Source organism: Stenella coeruleoalba, assembly GCF_951394435.1.
Source record: "Stenella coeruleoalba genome assembly, chromosome: 6".
NCBI lineage: Eukaryota > Metazoa > Chordata > Mammalia > Artiodactyla > Delphinidae > Stenella > Stenella coeruleoalba.
The window spans coordinates 104,543,469-104,551,101 of record NC_137151.1 but is presented as its reverse complement, the minus strand read 5'-3'; positions in this window follow the sequence as shown (position 1 = coordinate 104,551,101).

The following is a 7,633-nucleotide window of genomic DNA, read 5'->3' as shown; positions in this document are numbered from 1 at the left end:
TTTAAATAAGAGAGGAAAATGGCCAGATTTTAGGGTGTATAACCTCTTAAAAAACTATTTGTAACTTATGCTTTTAATTAAATATATAATCATAAATAAATGCGTTTACATGTACATATATACACATATATGTGATTATGTATATATTAAATACAGCCTTTTTCATTTCTTTTTTGTTTGCATCATCCTTCCCCATCCCCGCACCCTTCCACCATATCTGCTCACTCCCATCAAGATTATCCATGTTAAAAATATGATGTCTTTCTATATTTTTCTCATTTATAGCCCACCATGGCCTCTAAGCATCACTTAATATCCTTGCTGAGTGTGCCAGATTACAAGGTTTATTGCCGTCTCCTGATACTGAGGAGTTTCTCTAGTTATACATGTAACTAAGTAGGTCAAGAAGCCCACAACTTGATTACAAACCACAACTTGACCACCAGGTAACTGCTTGCTCTCCAGAGGGAGAGAGGCTAGATTATTTGTATAAATAAAGTTCACTTTTTTAGTGGCTGTACACTATTCCTTAATGTACATATAATACTATGTATTTATTATAATACTATTTATTTATTTAACTTTCCACCATAAAATGCAACCATGAGCAATAATAAATAAAATCCATGTACATGTAACCTTAAGTAATATTGCTTTGATTTCTGTGGTATAGATTCTGTAGAATGGTAGAAGATCTGCCTCAAAGGTATATTTATTTTTAATTTCAGTAGCTGTTGCCAGATTATTTTTGCCCAACATTTTAAAACCTCACTTTTACATCTGCAGTACATACATGTATAGATTTCCTTTAATTTTTGACTCTGCTGGGGGTAACATGACATCTCAATATTACATTAATTTTCACTCCCTGACAACTAGTAAACTGTAGTGTCTCTTTCATGTCTGTTGCCATTTCAATTTGCAATATTGTAAAGTGTCTTTTACCCTTTACCTCTTTTCTATGTTTTTTGTCAAATTGTGAGAGCTGCTTGTAATTGATTGACATTAGGTCTTAGCCTATCAATTTTGTTACAAATATTTGTCCACATTTATCATCTTGTTATTGGCCTCATTTATAATATATTTTAAAATGAAAAAACTTTCGGTTTTCTTATAGTCAGTTATGGCTATATTTTTTGTCTTCTGGGTTTACAGTTTTGATTAAGAATATTTTGCCAGAATTTAGGTGTGGTAAACACTGTCTTAAAGTCTTAAAACTCTCAAGTTTTACTTCTTTATTTTCATTTTTAAGTCTTTAATTCATTTGGAGTTTATTTTTGTGTAGGAGATAAATAGATTCCAATTTTATTTCTTCCAGGTGGATAGCCAGTAATACCAGAACAAAAAATACCAGAAAAAATTTTTTTTCTTTCCATTTGAATACATAATTTTATACATTAAATTCTCATATTTGCTGAGATTTATTTGTGAAATATTTATTCTATTCCTCTAACTTGTTTGTTTCTTTACCAATATTGTATTTATTTGTGTTTAGTCGTTTTTCCACTTTGCTGTTCTGATATCTGGAATGTCAAGTCCCTTTTCAGGTTTCTCTTTTATTCTTAGATCTTTGGGGCCAATAAATATTAATATTGTTTTATACATGCTCCTCCCCCTAAAAAACCGCATTGGGATTCTAATTAGATTAAATATATATATTTAATTAAATATGCATTAAATATATATATTTAGGAGAATTGACTTCCTAATAATAACATCTTCCTGACTAAGGACATAGTAGTCCTTTCCATTTGTTCAATTTTGTTTTATGTCTTTCAATAAGATTTTTTGTTTTTATATCGAAATATTTCAAACATGCATAAAAGTATGACAAATCATTTAATCTGTACCTTTTACAGAGATTAAATATTTTCACTTGGGAAAATATTTTATATATAGCAACTCCCAGTTATGATGAGTTCCTTGATTTAAATCATTTCATTTTGTCCTGTAAAGCATTTTTTATGATTTCATTTCATTTGACTTATTTAATAGTTATTGAATTTAATCAGTGTCCTCTAAAAACTATTTTCAGGTAAAAATTCTATTTAGTTTTTTTGTTCTAACTCATTTTTGATCAATATATCTGTATTGATTGCTTCTTCTTGATATTTTGCACTATAAAACACCAAGTAAATAATAAAGAAACATGGTACATTCAAATAAAAAGTTAATAAGTTAAAATCCCAATTGATTCAGGTTTAATTATTGCATAAGACCTTCTATTTCTACAGACTCCTTTTGCCTTCTGTTCATCCCTTCCTCCTTTCTTTGCCTTTCTCATATTTAAATTACAGGCTATCTGAAACTCTATACGTGACTCTTTTGGTCTTTAGAAGAAAGAAGTTGAGTCAAGGATGTAATACAAGAATGTACTCAACACAGTACATATGTATTGATTTCGTCTATGTACAGTGCTCAGAACTAGGCATCAGTGATAAGAGGGGAGTAGGAATTTAAAAATGAATAGCCCCACAGACATAGAAAACAAACATTGTTACCAAAGGGGAAAGGGTGGGTGGGTGGAGGGATAAATTAGGAGTTTGGGACTAACAATACACACAACTATATGTAAAATAGATAACCAACAAGGACCTACTTCACACAGAGAACTATACTTAATATTCTGTAATAACCTGTAAGGGAGAAGAAACTGAAAAAGAATATATATACATATATATATATATATATATATACACACACACACACACACACACACATATATATATATACAATATATATACATATATATATCTCTGAATCACTGTGCTGTACACCTGAAACTAACACAACATTGTAAATCAACTATACCTCAATAAAAAAAAAAATTTTAGTGAATAGCAGACGGTTCCTTCTTCTGAAAGTTGACAATCTAATAGCTGATTCCAATTTGAAAAATTACTCAAGAAAGAATGGCTTTTATAGCAATATATAATAGCATAAAATTGGAAAATGTTACCAAAACAAAAAGGGGGCAGAAGGGAAATACAGCTTGAGTTAAGAATATAACAAAGATTAACAAGAAGAAACAAATCCAAAATTTAAAAGAAAAAGTGTATCATATAATGCATGACGGTATGTAACCATATTGTCCTAATAGGTGAGTTGTTTATTCAGCTGAGCAAACTGATGTTGTGACGAGGAGATAGTTATTTGCCCAGATGAGCGACTTGTTTGCCCAGAAAAATTGCTTTGTAAGAATCTCTTGAAGCAAACAGCAAAGATGTTTATTGGTTTGGAGTCTGACTTAAAATTTCCTGGCTCAAACAAAAGTAATGTTTACATAGGTAGCCTCAGATTACCGTGGGAGGTTTGGTCTGACCTCAGGAAAATAACCTAATCGCTTAGTCTCATTAGCAAAATGAAGCCCAAACTCTTACTAGGCAACCGAAACATCTCGAACAATTTATCAGTCAGCCATTGCCACAAAATTGTGGCCTTACAAACCACTCCAAAACACAGGAGCAGACACACAATCAGACGTTCTTTCTTGCCTATGCATTTGTGAGTCAGTTGAGGTTCAGCTGATCTAGACAGGGTTCAGTTAGGCTTGATCCCAAAGTTTGGTTAAATCCAGGCATTTTTCCAGGTGTCTTTCATCCTCCTTGACAAGAGGTTCCACAAATATGTTCTTCTCTTGGCAAAAAGGAAGCGAACAAGAGGGCAAATTCAACCCCACAAAAGCCATTTCAGGCTTTTGCACAAGTCTGTAGTAGAAGCTCTGACAGTTGGGTTGTCTCTTATTTTAGTGCAAGTGCCTGACTTAAGCTTTGATTTCCCAGGCATCCATTTCAAAGAGGCCCCCACTTCAAAGATGGCTATCTTGAATAAATACATTGCCCATCACATGACTAGATAAAGAACCAGGCTTCACCATCCCCCTCCCTGCCCAGGTGCCTTTGTTTTAGAGATCTTGGTTGGTTTCAAAAACTGACCACTTGGGCCACTAATTTTTCTCTTCCAGTGCTTTAAATTCTTGTTCTTATGACTTAAATTCATCAATAAAGAGTGAGCCTTCAAAACCCCACTCTCAACAGAAACCTAGGCTGATTCTCTCTCTTTTCTTTCTCTCTCCCCTTCACTGTGTGGCCCCAGGTGTGTCATGTAATTTCCAGGACTTGTAAGTAATAAACCCATTTGGTTTTTCTTTTTCAAATTTTCCTGACGATTATTGCTGAGGGCATCTTGCAATCACAATGAGAACCACAAGGGCCGAGCAAGGCCACAACGTTGGTTATCTATAGGATAAGACCAGCACACAATAATGTCACCTCAACTAAAACCCCCATTGACCAAAATAAAACTCAAAAATCCAATCCAAATATTTATCCAAAATAAAGCTCAAAAATCAAGCCAAGAAAGCACCTGCCATGAGGCCATATTAAGAATTGCAGAGTTGGAACCCAATAATTCAACCTACCAAATTTTTTGAAAGAAACACTCTTAAATTTAGCCTTCAACCAGCCTCGGTCAGAGATGGTTTGGCAAATTAGAAAGTCTCTGTGCAGGCATAGAAAAGTACTCAAATATAATTAACATGGATAGTTTCTCCCCTACATCATTCATTATATCCTTCCCACAAATCAGTTTCTAGCCTTTTAGAATTAGAACTGATGAAGTTTTGGGCATTGGACCGATTAAGGAAAATAGAAAATACTGAAGTACTGATTTCACATGAGATTGTTTCTATGTTAAATCACGTAAATGTACCCAATAAATCTATCAGCTTGTAATAAATGTGTAAGAATCTTACAGAGTTTATATAACTCTATCTATGAGATAAAACAGCTTCAGTGCCCCTTGATTATTCAAGTAGCCCCAAAAGAGTTTTCACTGTTCAAGCTATATCCTTCCTTCTTTCTTGCCAAGCTCTCAATTGCTATTTCTAAAACTACCATGTTCTTTTGCTCCCATGACCATACGCTATGTTTTTGGTATAATTATAACAAAACTAATGAGTACAGGGTGAATTATAACTACAGAATAATTATTTAAAATTCACATTAAAGTAATTAATAATTCAAGTCAAAGTTATCAATGTACAGTTATAGTTTGTTATTTCTAAGGAAGATAGTCCTGAAGTGGTTTTGGCCGTAAGTCCAAATATTAGCCCCCAAGAGATGAGGGTGTCAAATTATTGTACTCCCAGTTTACCTGCAGCCAAGACACACTACTAATGTAACAAACGACCTGGTGATAAAGCACTGTTTTCTAACTTTCTTGATAGTATCAATAATTTACTAACCCTAATTAATAAATAAATGATAAGAATAGATAGAAGAACTAGCAGTATTGCTGAGATACAATCTCGTGTTAAGTAAATAACTATTCTGAAGCTAAATTTTAATTCCAAAAAGTTCAAAAGAAGTCATTTGCTCTACAAACAATAATATCAATTGTCCCACGTTATACCAGAATCTTCTATCATACACTTACAAACATTATTCATATTAAATGTAAAAACTCAGAAGTATATTGTATCACCCCTACTATTCACTTTCTCCATATTAACTATTACTTTTAAAAACCTTATATAATATTTCTATTAAATTTTAATAATATATTAAACTGGTTCATTTATTTTAAGTGATCCTGAATTCCTCCTTATGCCTGGTGATGTACTAGGCATCAGAGATACAAAGTTGAAGAAAACTCACCTTGGGAATAATTGGAGTTTTACTGGAAAAGTGAACAGGTATATTTCTTTTATTCAATCATAGTGCGAGAACACCCCATAAAACCAAGACACTGCTAGGTACTGCCAACTGTCTAGGATGAATAAGACACGATTGCTGCCCTCTAGCAATCAAGTGGGAGGACAACAATTAGAATACACAGCAGAAAACAGATGCATAAACCAAATACTATGGGGAATTCAGAGGATGAACCTATCAGGCTTCATGAAGGATCCATTTTTTAACTTGTCTTAAAGAATGTAAAGTTTTCGGAAAACATGGGAAAAGAAAGAAACTATTGCTGGTAAAAAAAAAAAGGCATTTAAGCAAAAGTAAGAAAACAGGAAAGAAAAGAAGATTGTCAAAGAATAGTAAGTCATTTGGTTGAAACATTGGAGTAATAGAGCGTGTCTTAGTCCATTCAAGCTGCTATAACAAAGTACCACAAACTGGATGGTTTATGAACGACAGAAATTTATGTCTCACAGTTCTGGAGGCTGGGAGGTCCAAGATCAAGGTGTCAGCATGGTCATGTTCCGATGAGGGCCCTCTTCCTGGTTCACAGCACTTTCTCACTGTGTCCTCACATGGCGGAAGGGGCGAGGGAGCTCTCCAAAGCCTCCTGTATATGGCACTAATCTCATTCATGAGGATTCTACCCTCATGACTTAAGCACCTTCCAAAGACCCCACCTACTAATATCGTCACCATCAGGGGCTAGGATTTCAACAAATGAATATGCCGAGGACACAAACATTCAGATCATAGCAGAGAGGAAGAATGAATAAGTAGTTGTAATAATTGTATTAAATACATAAGGTTTTTCTTGTTATATATTTGCCACTCCACAATCTAACCCCTTTTCTACATCACCCCTCATACACTCCAAGTTAGAGAGTTGTTTCTTTGCTGGTTTTAGGCTGTGTTGGGAAAGGTATCCACCATCCCATAATTCATGTGATCCAGCCTCAATGGCCTTCTTCTTGTTCCTCAGACAAAGCCATCTCATTCTTGCCCAAGATCTTTGTGCTGTTATGCCCTCCTCCAGGAAACCTATTACCCAGACAAACAACCTACATGCTATTTTCTTTATACCTTTTATTTCTACTTGTGAATTGTATACATTCACTTTTTTATTGGTTTAGTGCCTATTTTTACCACCAAATAGTGATTTATCTTATTCATCCCTGTTGTTCAGAGCATAAAATAGTGCCTCAATCTTGTTAGGCCTTCAGTAAGTATTCACTGAGTCAATGAAGGAATGAATTGGTGACTTTTATTCTCTAGCCTCTAAGAATCCCAAAGCCAGGATAAATTTCTCAATAACAGTCTTGAATAGTATCTTCAAAACCTAGTCACCAATCAAAATTAGAAGATTTTTATAATTTGCCATACAAAATGAAGTTCCTGGGTTTTATTATTGCATGTTCACACTTAATTCATAAGATTATTAATAATCATTATTTTTAATTAAAACTAGCTGAAAATATTTTTATTTTATCTTATTTACAGAATAGAAAATGGAAGTACCATGATATCAAGATACAAAATGAAAATAGAGACATTCTGGCTTATAAAAGTGAAGGATATTTTGTTGACCCTGTGATCTCCAACAGCCTCCTTGGACCAGTTTATGCAGTGTGTCTATTCTTACTGAAATAAATAATTTTCCATGAAAGCTTATATAAGCAAGACCCTTTGTTCCAATATCATAGTAGCTCCTTGGTTTCCTGGTCAATCCAGCCCCTTCCAATACTATAGCCACCTATATTCAGGCGTTACTAGGTGAGGTAGAATTCAAGCTTTTGATATTTTATGTGCTGCAGAAATTAGGCTATAAAAAACTCTAGATGCATCACAGGTCCTGACTGTTTCATGGCTGAGAGTGCCATTCCAAGTCCATGTCCTCCCCTAGCTGTCAGGAACCTCATAACAAAATCCTAAATTACATAAATCTC